This window comes from Ambystoma mexicanum, chromosome 10 (genome assembly GCF_040938575.1).
Source record: "Ambystoma mexicanum isolate Mex_15411 chromosome 10, UKY_AmexF1_1, whole genome shotgun sequence".
NCBI classification, from domain to species: domain Eukaryota; kingdom Metazoa; phylum Chordata; class Amphibia; order Caudata; family Ambystomatidae; genus Ambystoma; species Ambystoma mexicanum.
This window is the reverse complement of record NC_090932.1, coordinates 301,878,241-301,897,367: the sequence shown is the minus strand read 5'-3', so window position 1 is coordinate 301,897,367 and position 19,127 is coordinate 301,878,241. Positions and strand designations below refer to the sequence as shown.

The window sequence follows — 19,127 nt, the reverse complement described above, 5'->3', positions numbered from 1 at the left end:
TAATTATAATGTCGTCATTTGATATGTAAATCCAGGGTCCATCCTTTCCTTTCTTATTGGAATGCATGGGGCAACAATATTTTTGTAAAAGGCAGACTCGAAAAACATCTTTTTGGAAAATCAGATTAAAATGATGGGTTGATCCTATAAATAAGATTTTATTTACTGCTTGAAATGGGAACCGATTTTAATTGAGGATGTGCCTTAGACTCTGTGTGCGCCTATCCCTCTCAAATGATAGTTTTGGGAATCTTCAATGAGTGCTTCCCGCAATGTGTTCCAACATACCGGATCCTCACTTTTTTCAAAGATAACAAGATTACTAAAAAACCCACAGAAGAGGCCATTGCACACCTTGAAACTGACAAGGTTGAAAGGATTTTTTTTGACTCATAATTAAACCAAGATGTCAGATTACTAAAACGTATCGACAATCGATTATTTTATAAGGTATTGCACTGAAACATACAACAGAAAAAAGCAAACGAGCATTGGAAGCCTTTGCAACTTCACACAAATGAAGGGCAATACCATAATTGTCCTGGCTTACTTGTAGAAAAATGTTGGGACTTTCAGCCCAGCTGGGCCCAGCTAGTGAAGAAACTATTAGGATAAAAAGTCAATACACTCTTTCTCTGAGAAGGTACAGAAAAGCCCTTTTCTAAACTCTGCATTGACGTTTACCTGTCATGCTTCTTTGAATGAGCTATACTAGTAATCTGAGAAATACCTTGTCTGAGACAGCCTAGTTGTCGAAGAGGCATAGCTTTGTTTACTTTCTCCAACCCTTGTGTCAAAACCAAGTTGAGGGAGTCCATCCCAAAAGTAAAAGTATTGGAGCGCAGGTAAGGCAAATAATATTTGGCAGAGGAGACTTCAAATGAAAACTCTTAATGTTAGGAGGGTTTCTGAGTTCCTCTGGTGAGGGGTTCGGAGAGACCAACATAACGTGTGTGTACAGTGCTTTCTACCAAGATAATCCAAGGTCTCTGTTAGGAAAGATGTTTTGAAGGGATTGTGTCCTCCAACGTATTCCTTATCTTCGATATCTCTTTCCAGCTTTGCTGGCCTCGGAAATTTTTTCTCTCTAGAGGGCGCTGCGCGTCGACATCCGCCGAGTCGATGTCCCTCGACAGCCGCCGTGTCGACGTCATCCTGCCTATAAAGGCCGCGCGCAGCGTCCGTTGCTCAGTTCCGTTTTTCCGTGCTTACTCAGTGCCTCGGAATATCGTTGCTCAGTTTCGTAGATATATTATTCCATTTTCCTCGAGATATTCGATCCATACTCGATGGCTTCCTCGTCTGAACCGACGACCCCTTGGTCTGGCTTTAAAAAATGCCGAGACTGTGGAAAAAAGATGTCGCTAACAGACCCTCACAGGGTCTGTCTGTGGTGTTTGGGAACTGAACACCATTGTTCGGAGTGTGAGGACTGTATGTCCATGACAGCTAAAGCCCTGAAGGAGCGTAGGGGGAAGCTGGAAAAAGGTAAGACTTCTAAAGCTTCTTCTTCCTCGACGAAGTAGAGACATTCGTCTCCTCGTCACCATTCGCGCTCCAGGTCTCAAAGCGGGTCCCATCACTCTTCGAGATCGAAGCACTCGAAAAGGAGACGCTGAAGATCCCCTTCTTCGTCCTCCTCTTCCTCTGTTGCACCTAAGAGAATCCCTTGCCCCACGAAGCATAGTTCCTGGGCTGAATGGGAGGAATTCCAAAATATGAGCGTCTTCGAGAAAGCAGCCTCGACCCCCTCGAAGACTGCCGAGAGCGATGTTCTGGTCGAAAGACCCGAAGGTCCAAAACGGCGCGAGTCGCAGCACCCGGCGAAGGAAGCTTCTCGAGCGCGTCACGAACCCTCGAGTAAAGCAAAGACCTCGAATCCTTCTTCGAAGGTTCCGTCGACGCCGTCGACAAAGGTTCCGTCGACGCCGAGGTCGGTGTCTTCGACGCCGTTGTCGAAGGGACCTTCGACACACGGGTCTGTCGACTCGACGCCATCCTCGACACTGGCGTCGACACCAAGGAAAGTCACGGTTGCGGCGCACCCAGTGGCTATTCCCAGGTCTTCGATGTCGTCGAGATTGTCGATATCCTCGAGCAGAATTCCGATTCTATCGAAGACCTCGAGGCCTCCACCTTTGTTTTCGACGCCACTTTCGAAGCCTTCGACGTCGGCGTCGACATCAACGTTTTCGAGGCCGATTACGACAAGTTTGGCACCCTCTGCCTTGGAGATGGGTTTCACACCCTTTGTGAGCTCAGACCAATTGAGAACAATGTCTTCAATTATGGAAGAGGGAGAACTGTCTGATCAAGATTTGAGTTGTAGGGATCTGCAACCCCAGTTCAAGAGGAGTTATCCTCACAGGAATGCAGATTAAAGGAACTCCATGATTCCTTACGTGAGGCAAGTGGTTTAGACACTTCCCCAGAGGTGGAGTTCGCTAGGCCAGACCCGGGGGAGCATGCTGAAACCCCTTATAGAGCCTTAATGGCCAGGATTACAGAATTTATGGGGTGGTCAACACCTTCACCGGCTTTCCAACAGGATGACCTCACGGATATTCTTGATAAAGGTCCACAGGAGGATCCTGTAGTACCTTTTCATAAAGCTCTTCAAAGAAAAATAATGACGAACTGGGAAACCCCAGATGTCGTCCCGGCAGTAAATAAAAAAACTGTCTGCTAAATACAGGGTATCTTCTGCAGACCCGGAGTTTTTGTCCAAACACCCATCCCCAGAAAGTCTGGTGGTACAGGCAGCATCTTCTACTGACATCAAGACTGCTTACCCTACCGTCCCACAGGACAGGGACGATAAGAAATACGATGCTATGGCTAAGAAAGTCTTTTCGGCATGTAGCATGGCGTTAAAATCTATTAATGCTACTTGCACCCTTGCTAGATTTAGCCATACACTTTGGGAGTGTGCTTCTACAGCGGCTGACTGCATCCCGGAGGGAGAAGAAAGGGAGGCGTTCCTAAATATCATAAGGGACGGTAAAGACGCTATGTGCGAATCCCTCCAGACGGGCATTGACTCGGCTGACAGTATCAGCAGAGCAATGGCGGCAAGTACAACAACCAGGAGATTTGCTTGGTTGAGAAAGTCTGGTTTTGCCCCGGATGTGCAAGCCAGGCTCTTGAACATGGCATTTGATGGCTCTTCTTTGTTTGGGAAAAAGGCGGATGACAGTTTAGAAAAACTGCAAACATCAAAGGCAGCAGCAAAATCCCTAGGCGCTGCAATCCGTCAGACACCTTTTCGTCCCACAGGAACCTCTGCGAGAGGCAAGTCTTTTCGCTTCTACTGCGCATTCGGAAGAGGTAGAGGACGACCGGCTCAAAGGGGACAAAGAAGAACTACCCGAGGTGGACAGGGTAGATATTCAAAAGCCGCAGCAACAGCAGGTGCCTCTTTACCATCGGCATCTGCATCAGCCACCCCTAAACCACTCTGAGGACTTCCCTCACAAGACACCTGTAGGAGGCAGGTTAACTCAACATCTGGCGGAATGGCAGGCTATCACGTCAGATGCTTGGGCATTGGAGACAGTTGCACAAGGTTACTGCCTGCCTCTCCTACGCATACCTCAGAGTCATCCACCAGGGATCAGCTCTCAAAAAGCTCCAGATCCGCTCCTCTTGCAGGAAATTTTAGACCTGCTAGAGAAAGGTGCCATAGAACCGGTACATGTAGCGGAGAGGAACAAGGGCTGGTACTCCCCTTACTTTCTCATTCCAAAGAAAGCGGAGGACTGAGACCCATCTTGGACTTGCGGGAATTGAACAAATTCCTCAGGAAAGACAAATTCAAGATGGTAACTCTCTCTCAGATCCTTCAGGCCCTTCAGTTCCAGGACTGGTTGGTATCTCTGGACCTTCAGGACGCTTATTTCCATGTGCCAATCCATCTCAAACACAGGAAATACCTGAGGTTCGCAATTGGCAACTCTCATTATCATTTTCGAGTTCTGCCATTTGGGCTGACCTCCGCCCCAAGGGTCTTCACCAAGTTAATGTCGGTAGTGGCTGCAAGTCTAAGGAGGGAAGGGATTCACGTCTACCCCTACCTGGACGATTGGTTGATCAGAGCTGTATCTTCGGAACAAGCTCAGATCCAGCTAGATTATGTTTGCCACTCCCTTCACAGACTGGGCTTCTCCCTCAATTTAAAGAAGTCACAAATGATACCATCGCAGAGACTCCAGTTCATCGGAGCGATCCTGGACACTTCCCTGGGAAAAGCCTCGCCACCAGAGGTGAGGGCTCAAGATATTCTACAGATGGTCACCAAGTTTCAAAATGCCCAACGTCTCCCAGCCTTCGACTTCTTGAGGTTGCTAGGCCTCATGGCATCCTGCATTTTCCTAGTGCCAGAGGCTCGCCTGACAATGAGATCTCTCCAGTGGGCACTGAGAACTCAGTGGTCACAATTCTCAAGGAGAATGACAGATCTTCTTCAGGTTCCCGACAGGGTGACTCGAGACCTTCAGTGGTGGGCCTGTCAGGAGAACATTCTGAAAGGAGAGCAGTTTTGGCAACCTTGGCCGGAGATAACAGTAGTTAGATGCCTCACTTACGGGGTGGGAAGCCCACGCCAACGACTTGACGATCAGCGGTCATTGGTCTCCATCGGAGTCCAGACTACATATCAACCTGTTAGAGCTGAGGGCCATCAGACTTGCGCTGAAGGCTTTTCTGCCATCTGTACAAGGAAAGAATGTCCTGATAATGACGGAAAACACAGTGGCCATGCATTACCTCAACAAAAGAGGAGGCATAGGATCACTACCACTGTGCAGAGAGGCGATGCAGCTCTGGTTTTGGGCAATCCAAGAAGGAATCTCTCTATCAGCAGTTCACCTAGCCGGAGAGAAGAACTTGACAGCGGGCAGGCAGAGCACAGTCTCCCACGAGTGGGAACTAGCTCAGGAAGTCCTTCAAGAGATCTTCGCCCTTTGGGGAACCCCTCAGGTGGATCTGTTCGCCACCAGTGTCAACAGGAAGTGCGATCGGTTCTGTTCAAGGGAATTTCCCCCGAGAGGAGCTCTGGGAGATGCGTTCATAGTGGACTGGGAGTTTCCACTCCTGTACGCGTTTCCACCAGTCCCTGTCATTCCTCAAATGATTAGGGGGTTGAGAAGATTCCGGAAGACCATGATCCTAATTGCCCCGGATTGGGCCAGGGGAACGTGGTACCTGGACCTTCTAGACTTGTCCATCTGCCCTCCAATTCGACTTCCACTCAGAGAGAATCTGCTCTCACAGAAGGAAGGTCAGGTTCTCCATCCAGACATCAAAACCCTCAACCTTCACGCTTGGCTTCTGAAAGGCTGAGGTACAAGGATTGGGACCTCCCTGATGACGTTATGGAGGTGTTGCTTTCGGCAAGAAGGCCAGCAACAAAATCTTTATACCGCTGCCGTTGGAACAGATTTTGCAGCTGGTGTAGAGAAGAGAATATCGACCCCTTTTCATGTGGTACACCAACGGTGTTATCCTTTCTACTCTCCTTGGCAAATTCAGGCCTTCAAGTTGGCACTATCAAGGGCTATCTCGCAGCGCTATCCATCTTTAAGCGCACTGCGGAAGAACCATCCTATTTAAAGTTACCCTTGGTAATACAGTTTCTAAAGGGGTTAACTAACGTTTATCCCCCAAGACCATTCCAGGTTCCCCTGTGGGATTTAAATTTAGTCCTAACTTTCCTGATGGGCACACCTTTCGAACCACTCCACTCTTGTTCGTTAAGGTTTCTTACCCTTAAGACTGTTTTATTAGTAGCACTTACATCTGCTAGAAGGGTGAGCGAGTTACAAGCTCTTTCTTGTAAACCCCCTCATACAATCTTTCACAAAGACGAAGTTGTTCTGCAAGTGAAGCCTAATTTCCTCCCAAAGGTGGTTTCTGAATTTCATATCACACAGAAGATTACCCTTCCATCTTTCTATCCTCCTCCCCATCCGGGGAAAGAGGAAGAGAGGTTACACAGGCTGGACCCAAGAAGGGCTTTAAGTTTTTACATTAGTAGACTGGCTAGGATAAGACAAGCAGACCAGCTGTTTGCAGGCTACACAGGTCACAAGCTGGGGCTACCGATATCTAAGCAGACCATTTCCAGATGGATTATTTTAGCCATTTTGGAATGTTATAAACTGGCAGGAAAAGAGCCCCCTCAAAATCTTAGGGCATATTAGACCAGAGGTATCGCAGCTTCATCGGCCCTCAAAAGAGGAGTGCCGGTTCGAGACATATGTGCGGCTGCCACATGGTCGTCCTTCCATACCTTTACACTGTTTTACAACTTGGATTCCTCCTCCAGTCAGGAAACTAGGTTTGGAAGGGCAGTATTGCACTCTATTCATCAATAAGAGGAAGCATGAAGTCAGTACTCCCACCTCCAATAACAGAATACTGCTATGGGCGCCTATCTAAGATAAGGAATACGTCGGAGGACACAATCCCTTCGAAGAAAAAGTTACTTCTTACCTTGTAACGTTCTTTCGATGGGATGTTCTTCCGACGTATTCCTTATCGACCCTCCCATCCATCCCCGCAGTACTACTTCCCTTGTTGTTGCAGCTTACGCTCCTTCAGGGTGAATAGTCTAGTCCAGAAAGAATTATTGTGGTCTACAAAACGGAACTGAGCAACGGACGCTGCGCGCGGCCTTTATAGGCAGGATGACGTCGATACGGCGGCTGTCGAGGGACATCGACTCGGCGGACGTCGACGCGCAGCGCCCTCTAGAGAGAAAAGATTTCCGAGGCCAGCAAAGCTGGAAAGAGATATCTAAGATAAGGAATACGTCGGAGGAACATCCCATCGAAAGAACGTTACAAGGTAAGAAGTAACTTGTTCCTCTCTTTGGTGCTTTGCCTCCGTAGACATCAATGGGACCCCCAACATTTTGTTATTGTGTTGAAACTTTTCTGGCTTTTGGAGGTTCGTGAAGCCTTTTCGCTCCATTCACCTTGCTAAGCTCATCTGTTTTAGGGGAAATCCGAGTACAGGAGGTGAGCAAACATGCCTGATTTCTCTCCCCACAACATTGCCATAGGGTGCGATGGGCGTAAAGCCCTATCGCTCCCTTGCCTTGCCTAGCCTTGAAAGGTGGTGTCCTGTTCAGGTATCCTCCCTCGGTTCTCCCCTAAGGTGATTGGATTGGGAGTTATTCTTTTAAAGGCTTTCCTCTTGTTTTCCCCAAACTTTGCAACACTTGCAAACTAATTGTTGGCCCCAGCTAACACTTGTTCAATCTTCCTTAAAGAGACTATTAGTCTCCTGAAAATACTTTAATTGGGAATAGTGACTCCAAGGGCACTAGACCCCTCATTTTCTAGCTTGGGAAGGACTTAGTATAGTACCATCATTCTAACGTTTTGTACGTGTTTACTAACTTCTTTATTTTCTACCTATTCATTCTCAAAGTGTTGATTACTTATCTGGTTCTATTTCTTCATACACTTGTTTACTTATACTTACAGTATATTGAAACTGATTCTAGCTCTATTTTAAAAGTGACGTGTTAGTGCTCTTAGCAGAGTACATCAGGATGAATTTGTATACAAAAGTAGTGCATGTTTAAGTGTTTTACTTTCCTGTGCTCTTTCATTGATAATAGTTTGTCTGAGGCCTAAATAAATAACTGTATTTGTATACATTCTGCCTAACTTGTACTAATAAGAGTGCTCTGTTTGTGCTTAACTGACTCCTTCATCACTCTCACTCCCACCCTCCTTAGTCGAAGCCTTTCTGTTCAGTCACACTACCCAGATAGTTTGTGTAGACATTAGTGTTTGTCCCTATTCATCTGAATAGGGTAGCCTATCAGAATCTGTCTATAGGGCTGATTCTGAAAGTACATCTTAACAGTCCCACTGGTAAACATGGCAGAGCAGCCTGGCTTCACTCTTAGGGGAGGAAGGAGCAAGTGCAACATGCTGATCACACACATGGACACACCAGGTAAATGATTTGTCAGGCTGTATGTACTGAAACATATATATATATATATATTGTTCATTACAATGCTGTGTGTGCCCTATTAGGAAATAATATCTTTTTGCTGCTTTCTCACCTTATACCTCTTGTAAGTGATTTCAATCCGGCAAACACCCAAGTCAACCCCTAGCATGTAGTGCACAACTGAAATCCTTATTTATTTTTGTCTAAAAGTTCTTTATTCTGAATGATATACCACTCATATCACGCCATTCTCCTGGAACCCACCCCCCAAGCCCCGGTCACACTGAACCAGGAATCTGGCTGGGTTGCAAAGGTAATTATTTATTTATGTATTTAAAATGTTATCACTATATATTTTAATAGGTACACAACAATCACCAATGGGGTGAGGTAACACTGAATGATCTCTTTATACACAAGGAGTAAGTAGGGAGCAAAACAATTCAGCATAGAAAATAATACTTTTGTGTTGGTTCAGAGCAGATAGCACTGTGGTTAGAGGTTCCCCCTGCAGCCCCTCAACCCCCAATAGGCAATGTAAAGAAATAGGAGAGAGCTGGTTTTCAGGGATGGCAGAATTCATACAGAATATCAATCCCACTTTCCCCCTTTCAACACAAGAGAAAAACAGAATTGACTGTCAAGTTGTCAGAATGGCTTTTAAAGTTATCTTTAGAATTGATTGGGCAAAAACACCAAATATGATCAAATTTGCTGAAATTGTTATAAATTCTGATGGGAGCCGCTTTGGATAGTTGCACACAAACACAAGCAATGATTTAATCCAAAAGAAACATTTGATATCTTAAAATTCAAGTCAGAAGCAATTAAAAGCTGTTTTACACGTGTAGGAATTTCCCAAAACGAAAATTTGCGGCAAACTTTTCACTGCGCGATATTCGCAATAACGGTAGTATGCGGTTTTAGGTATGATTGATAGATATGGATGTTAGTTACAAGCAGAAGTTGAGATTGTGTTTCTATCACAAAAACTGAGGAAGTTATAGACGTTTTAGTAGAGGTCGTTTTTTCGAGATAGGCGCACAAATGGAAAACAGGAATGTACTTTTAAAATGACAAAAGGGTTTCTTACACTAGCGGATGACTACGAACAAAACGAATATCACACAGGAACACAGTCACTTGATCAGGGTGACTGCCTGCTAAGGAAACTCGCCTTCTTCAGATGAGAAAAGATCAGCGCAAAGATAGTTTTAACAATATGGGTTCTGGAGGAAAGATAGGATGGGTGGATAGAGGGTTCAGACAATTCAAAGATACTCCTAACAATACGGGTTCTGAATACAAGATAGGATGGGTCTATGCTAGGGATAAGACTATGCCAAGTACATATGCTAGTGACACAATTCTTCCTATTTATACTCACTGGATAAGTTTTTTAAATGGGACCGTCAATTCTGGTCAGGGGATTGGATCTGGTTTAGGAAATACTGCTGGGCATATCGGACTGGGCAGCGTCAGCAAGGCGCTCTGGTCACAGCACGGCACAGAGAAAATAGAAGAGGACCCAAAAAGTGGGGCCCTCCCGTCCCCTGCACACTGTTTACTGATGCCACATAGGGCCTTCAAATATATGGATATAGATATATAACAGCAGTTTGTTAGTTGAGCATATAACAATTTATTTGGCAAAGAGGAAAACAAAATTTGCCAAAAGGCACATTCTGTTGTACAAAGTAATTCGTGACGTTTAACATATTAAAACAAATTGCGAAGAAGCAATAAATGATGGAGAGGTAATGCTGTCCAATTGTGGAGTGGCCGACGCGTTTCGAGGGTAACCTCTTCTTCATAAGGGCCCAATTGAATCGAGTTGCGGGACGAGTAGCCAAGGCAACAGGGGCATCCGTGTGGTCAACAAGTATTCGAAACAATTATACGATGCAGGGCATCTGCAAAGAGACACGTACTGCTGGCACCTGTACAGTGCGGGGAACACTGTTAGTGGAAACTGAAACCGGCAGGCAGTGGCTCCGCGCGGTCGTAACCTAGGGCACAGGACTGGATCGGATTTGCCCTTCTTGGTCCTGCAGATATTTATTTTCAGCAGGCAAGCAGTAACAGCACAGCCAGGCTCTATTATGATACTTCTCCTTTAGGCTTGTGGGGTTTCAGTTCTGGAATTTGAGGCCTAGCTGAGAATGGTTCAGCTATGCAGTGGGCCTTTTGCTTTCTCCAAGTTTCTGGAGTCTGGAGCAAGGAAGATGTAGAGTTGAGCAGCAGGGTGCTCCGCCAGCATCAGGATAGTGATTGCATCTGTCTGTCTTTATGTGTGGTGAGCTGTCCCTATTTATGCTATGAAATGACGTCATAGAGGGGGTGTGTGGGCCGGTTTAGCCTAAGCTTGCCCGTTTGACAGGTGATTGGTTCAGAGTCTACTCTTTGCCTCGATAGGAGGAGAGAAACAGAGAGTGATCTTTATGGTGTGATTTTGTGAGGCTGAGAATCCACCCCTAACCCCTGGAACACAAAATCTATTTTTGGCAAAATATATATTTCCACATGTGCAACCTCTCTAAAGAATCACATATACAGATTACATATTTTACCTAGCTGCTACTCCTCAAAACCCTGTGGCTGTGGGAGCTTGTCTCCGCTTTTCACAGAATTTTGCCCTTTTCACTAGGAACACAATGTCCAATTTCTAAGCAAATTTCCACAAGTGTGTGTGTTTAACATGTGAATAAATGTGTAAAGTTGTAAATTTCAAGTGGAAATAAATTTTGTGTAAAATCATATTTCTCGCCATTTCTGTCCAGAATGTGTCACACAGTTCTGGCGCCTCTTCACCCGTGCATCCAGAAATTACATTAACAATGCTGTTATTTTTGTATTTTTCACAATTTTACATAGTAAGTTATCAGTCTTTTTGAAATGTGTTCTTTGTCCTTCTTAAACAGCAAATGGTTGTTTAGCTCCACCCTTTGGTCTCTCCCTGGAAGCCCAGGAGCCACCCCCCTTGTTTGCTTCTTGCAGAGGCCATTTACGACTGTCTTCACACTTCGAATTTCATAAGCTGCAGCTGGCCATTGTTCCTTTTGCCTCTGTAGACCAGGTTCTTTCCTGCCCTGTAATTAACACTTCTCCGTGATTTCCTGCTGGGGGGAAAGACCTTTCTTCTGTGAGAAAACCTGCTATTCCAGTTTGGCATCTTCAGCCGGTTTACTTTAATTGTGAACTCTGTTGAATTTTTCTTAGCACAAAACAAACTGGTTGTATCAAATACAGCTAGAATTCTCATTCAAGATTTTAAACCATGGAATCAAAACAATTACAATATGGGTTACTATCACTAAAAGGCCTCTTACATTGCAAACATTTGATTTTCAGTTTATACATGTTAAAGTTTAATCAGGCAGGCTCCTGACCGGTGTCGTCACAGAAGCCCTCTGCTCCACAGAGATTTTTGACAGATCCACAGACAGGCCACTTTTGCTGTGAAAATCTCTTTATGCTTTTGTCTTTTCAGGACCTTTTAAGTCCACAATGATTTCTTAAACTAAGTGAATTGTAGCAAGAATTTTGAATATTTGAAGGTGTTCTGTACCGGCATTCTGACATTTCAGCAGCAAAGAAAGATGATTTCAAGCAAGATTTGGGGTTTCATTTAGCAGAGCATTGCTTTTTCCTTCTGCACTCCACTTTCAATTGTTTTGGGGCCCAGTGACACATTCCGGTAGTGAGAGCTCTGTTCCACCACTGACAACATGTGTGGCAGATTGGGCAGCCATCTTTTGGTGTGTTGAAAAGTGCGATGTTCAGGGATTTTGGTGCGCACAGGGGTTTTGCGGCCATTTTGCTATTTCTGGTCCCATCATAACATAGTGATGCAGCATAGCAGAGCACAAGGGGGTCAATACATCCCCCCACTCTGATACCCCGCAAACCAGTTGCTGTTGTTTTGTATAAGTCCTAATCTCTATCAGTGCAGGGGAACACTGTTCTCCATTGTGAAATGCTCTCATTGTTTGCACAGCACCCCCCTACGTGAATAATGTGTCCAAGGCGGGCTGGAGGCTGCAGATATATTTCTACTGTGTTTCTTTTAATTGTCTTGTGCACTTAGGAATTGTACTGCTTAATGCCTTTTAGACTACCATATACTCTAAAATGGCTATGCCACAAGATTTTCGCCTGTTCTTTGGCCATCTTGTATTTTGGCCTTCTTCCTGTTCTCTCACTGCTGGATTTGCCATCTATGGTAAGGACTTTCCTGGGGGAATGCTCCAGCTTTCCCTTGCAATCCAGCAATATGTGTATGTGGCTGGATATGGGGGCTGGGACTGTCTGTTCCCAGTCCACATCCATGCCAAAGTGTATCAGTTGCTGGTTAGATGTGGTGATCAGAGGCTGTCCATGATTGGATAGCACCTGCCTTTTTTAATGGTGCAAATACTTACCATTGGTGGGCTTGGGTGCGATTCTAGCTTCACTGTAGACTCAGAACTCATCTTTGGAGTCAACCAGCATGGTTCTTCAATTGGCTCGGCGAAGCTCTGCTCCTTTACTGATCTTTAGAAGACCTTCATTGGTGCTTCGACCGCTGGACTGGTGGGAACAACTAGTCTCGATGTTTGCTTGAGGATTCTGCCCTTAGAAGCCTTCAGAAGTGTCCTGTAACCCTCCTGCAGGCTGGCCAGCTTCCTAGTGTTCTGCCTCAGTTGCTGTCCCAAGTTAGTACCTGGGAGCCCACAGACTCTTGACTTGTGAAACCAAGAGGCCTCCCCCTACAGTTGCAGCTCTCCTGCATGAGGAGGGCCTTGCAGGACCAGCTTCTTTGTTTCCAGCACCCGGGTGGTCATCTACCTTTTTCTTCAAGTGGCCTTCGCTGATCTCCATCTGCATCGTGTCTAGGGTCCTTTTAGTTTCGTCCACAATGTGGTGTTCCTGTCTTCATCCTGTCTTCATCGTGCCAGGGTCATCCAGTTGTCTCATCCCAGGAAACGTCTTGCCAGAGCATGGAATCGCTGACTAGCCAGACCTAAATTGCAACTTTGAAAGTTAGCCCTGCACCGAGACCTCTGGGGGCCCAATTTTGTGAGCTGCCAAAGTGGTCCTTCAGTGAATCAGATTACTGGGGTGAGTAAACCTACCAATTCCTACCCCTCTACCTCCATAGGGGTTAACGGGCATAAAGTCCTTGCCCTCCACTCCCTTGCCTGACTGAGATCGATGGAGTTCTGGTCAAGGTTCCTCTCCTGGGCATCCCCTAAGGTGGTTGGATTGAAAGAGGGTCTGTTTTCTACAAATGTTCTACTACTTTGAAACACTTGCAAACTGCCTATTGACTTTCCAACTCCTGTTCAGACTCTTAGACAGACTAGTAGCCCTCTGAAAAGAACTTCCTGTTGTCGAGCCCCCTTTTGTTGCTTGCCCCTCTCCTCCTCCCCACAGTTGCCATGTCTGCTTATATTTTCTATTGACATCAGTCACTGTACTCCCTTTTGAAGAGCCTTCAGCCCCCAACCATCCTTTGGTCCCCTTAGGGGGGGGCCAGCCCATCTGTATGAAAGCCCCCTCTTCTCTAGCCATGGGAGGACTTTTTAAGGAGTAGTGCATTGAATGGCTTTGTATGGTGTTTCCAACTCCTTTCTTTTCTATATATGATTTCTCTAATTTGGTTCTTACCTACCTTGCTCTTTATTCACTTGTTTTGCTACCCTGCAGTTGCTAAGATTGTTCTAAGTTAGTCTAAAAGTAAATTGTAAGGGCTCTTAAGCAGAGCACCCTGAAGGTGAATGTGCATATAATAGTAGTGAATGTTTTAGTGTAATACTTAGCTGTGATTTTTCATTGCTAAGAGTTTGTCTAAGGCCTAAATAGGTAATTGTATTTTTATACATTCTTAATAACGTGTGTTATTAAAAGTGCTCTGCATGTGCTTAACTGAACCCTTCACCACTCTCCACTCTCTAAGTCAAAGAGGCTCATTGGGAGTTTGCCGGTCCAGAAATAAGGTGCCAGTGACAACGTGTACCGCTACCTTGCCGGACCGGCAAACTCAAAGTCTGCGGGTAGGGGCTGTGACCTATTGGCAGGCCTGACCTGCTGGTAGTTCAGGCCCCTACTGGCAGACAATTGCCTCAATCACAGGCACCGGTATTATTGGTGCCTGCGATTGCGGCATCCCCTTCCCATTGAGAATGGGCAGTACAAGCGCCTCTGCCGTCTGTAATATTCCAGTAGCACCGGGATATCAGGCAGCAGAGATGGTACGGTAATTCCCCGGTACACCGCCAGAATTACTGTTGGGATACCGGGAACTTGTAATGAGCCCAAAGCCTTGCTGCTCAGCCACACTACCTTGAAAGAGTTTGGTTGGACATTATTTTCTTTCTCTGCTGACCAGAATAGGGTGGCCTCTCAGAATCTGTCCACAGAGCTAATTCTGAAAATCCATTGCAGCAGATCATGCTGGTTGGGCTACAAAGAGCAATTATCATGATTCTGAATACTCTAAGGATGTATACCTAGAAATATATTATGGGAAGACTAAAATGTATGTTAAAGAAGTTTATGTTTATATGGTAGATGGATGGAAAATAAGAGACAGGTTAAAGGCTCACACATCTGGGAGTGTGCCAAAATAAAGAGAGCACCTGGGTTGTGCATCAAATACACATTGCTCAGAAAGCACACTCAGTTGCGGTGTTACTCTAGAAATTGGATTTAAAATATATGGGTTTTTCGCTCTGGACATTAATAAGAGCAAATAAGTGCAAAATCACCACTGTGGTATTTTATTTTTATGATCTTTGGGCATTTCAGAAAGCTTCACAGGTGAGGAAAATAGAGGGCAGATTACTTTTGAGGATGTGACTCAAAGTATGAGATAGCCAGGGCTTGGCAGAAAGTGCCGTGAGAACTACATATTTGTTTGATGTGTACAATGGATACTCACTAGAAGATTTACATCAGCTTATGATGAAATGTGAGGTCTTGAGCACAGAAAGATGGACACATTTCAAGGCTTTCCCCTTGTGTGAATGCCTTGATGATGAATTATGCTACAGCTTTATGAGGGGCTATTATTAGGTTAATTATGGCTTGAATTCAATTCTGGGAATATATTGAAAGAAAAAAATGAATTGATATGAAATTGTACATTTTGGTCTAAGTGATTATGGTTTTTGCGTTGTTTAATTTCAAATATCTTTCCTGTTGAATTATATTTTAATTACTGTGTAAACCTAAATTACACTAATAAAAAAGTGAGAGTTTGAATTAGACTTTTGCGGTAAACCTTTGCAGGTTCACTAAGTTTGTCGCCTCAGAAGACTGCACCAGTAGATGTTCTGACAAATCTCCTAACAAAGTGGTGGCATACACATGTAAAGACTTGGTGAAGCATCACAGAATTACCAACACATATTCCCACATACTGCCTTCGCATTAGGTTTAGTGCTTTGTTTTGAACAATGCATAGTCCTATAACTTTCAGATCAGTGACCCTAAGCAAGCTTAACTTTGACACATACAATGAGCTGTGGTACTGTTGGGGTCTCAGTGCTGAAGGCACCAAAAACAGTTAACCAAATGTATTTTAGATTTCAAGAAGTCTTTCTCTCCTGTTGTGGGTGATGGGGGGACTGATTGTGGTGCAGGTGAGCCTTCTGTTTCCAACCCCTCCAATACTGTGGGCCTGATCACGAGTTGGGTGGTGGCAACCTTCTCCATATTGCTACTTAACTGTCGCTCAGTTGTCAAATGCTCCTCTGACATCTGCCGCCTCCACGAAGAACTTAACCTCGATGTCCTTGGTCTTACTGAGACATAGTTCACGGCCAGCTCTGTCACAAGCTTTGACACTCTCCTCCAAGACGGCTACAAAATCCTCTCCACGCTCAGGCCCAATCGTTCTGGAGGGGGTGTAGCCCTGATCTTCCCTGAGTGGATTCCTGCCTCTGTCATTCCTACACAGGCCTACTCCTCTTTCGAATGCCTCATCTGCAGGCTCTTTCTCTCCTAGCCATTCCCTTTCTGTGGCTACCATCTATCGGCCACCTGGTCAGATCTCCTCCTTCCTCTCTAAATGAGCAGACCTCTCCTCTTCCCGCCTGGTCTTGGCCACTCAACTCCTCCTTCTTGGAGACTTTAACACCCACCTGGATGCTTCATGTCCTTCGTCTGGACTCTTTGGGGACTTCTGCGACTCTCTCTGACTCTCTATCCTCCCCTCTGGCCCGACTCACTCTGCAGGGCACATTCTGGATGTTCTGATCTCTACAGACTTTCCTCTTTCTGTCCCTCTCAGCACTCCTCTCTCCTGGAGTGATCACTTTCTCCTTTCCACCCAGCTCACTCTCTCCACCCCTCAGGCCAAGCCAACTCCAACACTGCCACCTACCTTCTCGGTTATCCGACCCATGAAGCGTGTGTCAGTTGAGGATTTCGCCGCCACTTTCTCCCCCCCTCCCCTTTCGGCTGACTCGCACCCTGACACAGCCCTTTCTACCTTTCTATGCTCCACTCTGCTATATCCGATACTCTTGATGTTCTTGCCCCTGCCATGAGGATACGTTTGAAGCCCAAAGCCAAGTGCAATTCCTGGTACGACTCAGACCTCGTCACCCTTAAACGCAAGTGCTGGGTGGCTGAGAGTAAATGGCGTGCTTCTTGTACATCCTGTGACAAACTGGCCTGCCGCCTGCTCCAAAGGCAATACTGGCTCTCTGTCCGCACCAAGAAGAGAGCCCTTATCCAAGCCCACATCTCTGCGGCATCCAACAGCTCGGCCAAACTCTTTAAAATCTGCAAGGAGCGGGCCAATCCTGCTGCAGTCTCTACCCCGCCTGTCCCCTCTGAGGCCCTCTGCATGTCCCTAGCTTCTCATTTCATCTCTAAAACTCAGGACATCCTGTCCTCTCTCTCTTCCTCTCCTCCTCCTACCTCTACTCTCCTCTCTTTCTCTGGCCAACTCTCCTTCCTTCTTCTCTGCCTTTCACCTGTTCTCACCAGATGAGGTTTTTAGACAAGTCCGATCTATGAAAGTCTCATCGAAACAGATTCTCCCCTGTTCCTCGAAAACCATCAAGGACCACATTGACACACTGGCTCCTGCTTTGGCGGACTTCTGCAACCACTCCTTTGCCACTGGAGTCTTCCCTTCCCCCCTGAAGCACTCCCCTGTGCACCCTCTTCTTAAGAAACCCTCAGCCGACCCCTCCTGCCCTGCTAACTAACGCCCAATCTCTATCACTCCTTTCCTGGGCAAACTCCTGAAAAAGCTGACCATCTCCCAGCTTAAACATCACACTGAATTGGTTGGTTGTCTCCATGACCATCGGTCTGGCTTCAGAGCTGCCAGAAGCACAGAAACTGCTCTCCTGAACATCAGTGAAGACCTGCTCTCCAACCTTGACTCCAGTACCCCTTGTGTCCTCATCTTATTTGATCTCTCTTCTGCCTTTGACATGGTCAACCTTGCCATCCTGCTCAACTGTCTCCGTGATAACCTGGGTATCACCGATCAGGTCCTGGCTTGGCTGACCGCTTTACTCTCAGATCGACCCTCCCAGGTCCAACTTCAGTCCTTCCTCTCCTTTATCTCTACCTGTGGTGTTCCCTAGAGGTCTAACCTCTCTCCCTGGCTGTTCAACCAATACCTGGCACTTCTTGCCCACCGCATTGCTGCTCTCTGCCCCAACTTTTAGTGCTATGCGGACGACACTCGGCTCATTTTCAGGCTTCCTTCCGCCACCTCTTCTCCTTCTCTCATCTCCGACTGTCTGTCCGCTATCCAGAAGTGTTGTGCCGCCAACATCTCTGCCTTAATGCTAGTACGACTGAGATTCTCTGCATCGGCACACCTGCTCCCTCCTTTCCTGTCGCTCTCTATGGCCGGCCTCTCTTGGCCCTTTTATTTCTCCCACCTGTGAGGCTAGAAACCTCTGGGTCATATTCAACTCCACTCTCTCCTTCTCTCCTCACATCTCTGACGTCTCAAAGGAGTCACACTACCAGCTGCACCTCGTCAGAGGTATTCTTTCTTTCCTCTCCTTCCCCCAGAAGCTCACTGTCTCCAGAGCTCTGGTTCTCTCTAGGCAACAGCCTCTTTCTAAATCTACCTAGCTCTATTCTCTGCCCTCTGCAACTCATGCAATACAGGACTACAAGACTTGTCCTTGGCCTCAAGCCCAGGGATCATATCCCTCCAGGATTGAAATCTCTGCACTGGCTCCCAGTGGCCGCTAGGATTAAGTTCAGAAAGCCTCTGCATTGTCCACACAGCCTTCTGGGGCCTGGGGCCTCATTACCTCCAACTTTCTCTTCCTAAATATCTTCCTTCTCGAGCTCTTCGCTCATCCACCTTAAACTCCCTCAGAGTCAGTCGCTTATCCAAGCAACAAGTTGGTGGTAGATCTTTCTTCGGCTGGGGCCTCTCTCTGGAACAGCCTCCCTGCCTCGTTGAAACTTGAGGAGAACCATCTCTGGTTCTGGAAGCACCTAAGGACCTTCCTCTTTGCTTCTGCTTTCTCTCCTCCTCTCCCCTGCTGAACTCCTTACTGAAACTGCACTGGTCACAAGGCTACCCTCTGATCTCGGGCCAGGGCCCCTCCCCACCAGCTGCACTCCTGCACTGCCTCCCGGGCAACCCCTGCACTTGGGGGCTGTTTCTGTATCTCTACAATCCCCACCAGCTCTTGACACTTGATGTCTGCACTTACCCCTGCACTTACCCCTGCACTTGCCACTAGCTGGCTGCACCTTTTACCTACTGTTTTATTAAATACTGATTTATTTATTAATTTTAATTGTTGATCCTATGTATTGCATTTCCCCCTACCCCTCCCCCCGCACTTTCCCTTTCCCCCTTACCCTGCACTTGTGTGATCTCAATGTCACCTGGCCTAGTAAGATCATTGTCTCTGTCTTCCCTCTGTTCCTTCTCCCTTGCCTCATCGCACTTTGAACCACTTGTGTATAGGCACGTTATAAATGCCATGTCATATCATATCATATTATCATATAGCCCTTAAATGCGGCAGTAATGATTTTACCGCCACTTTTAAGGGTCCGCCCAGAGCTCGGGGTAAACACGCTGGAAAATGCCAATTTTTGGAGCTGAAAGTTCCCCATTGGGCCCAATGCGGAATGAGGACTAACAGCGCCCAACCTGTGATCCGGCGGTAATA

The 19,127-nt window shown here is 46.3% G+C and overlaps 1 protein-coding gene across 2 annotated transcripts in view; it reads left to right on the top strand.

Annotated features, from left to right (window-relative positions):
• Positions 1-19,127, top strand: part of DGKD (diacylglycerol kinase delta) — a 1,999,080-nt gene that overhangs the window by 1,727,292 nt on the left and 252,661 nt on the right. The gene's annotated exons all lie outside the window — the stretch shown is intronic.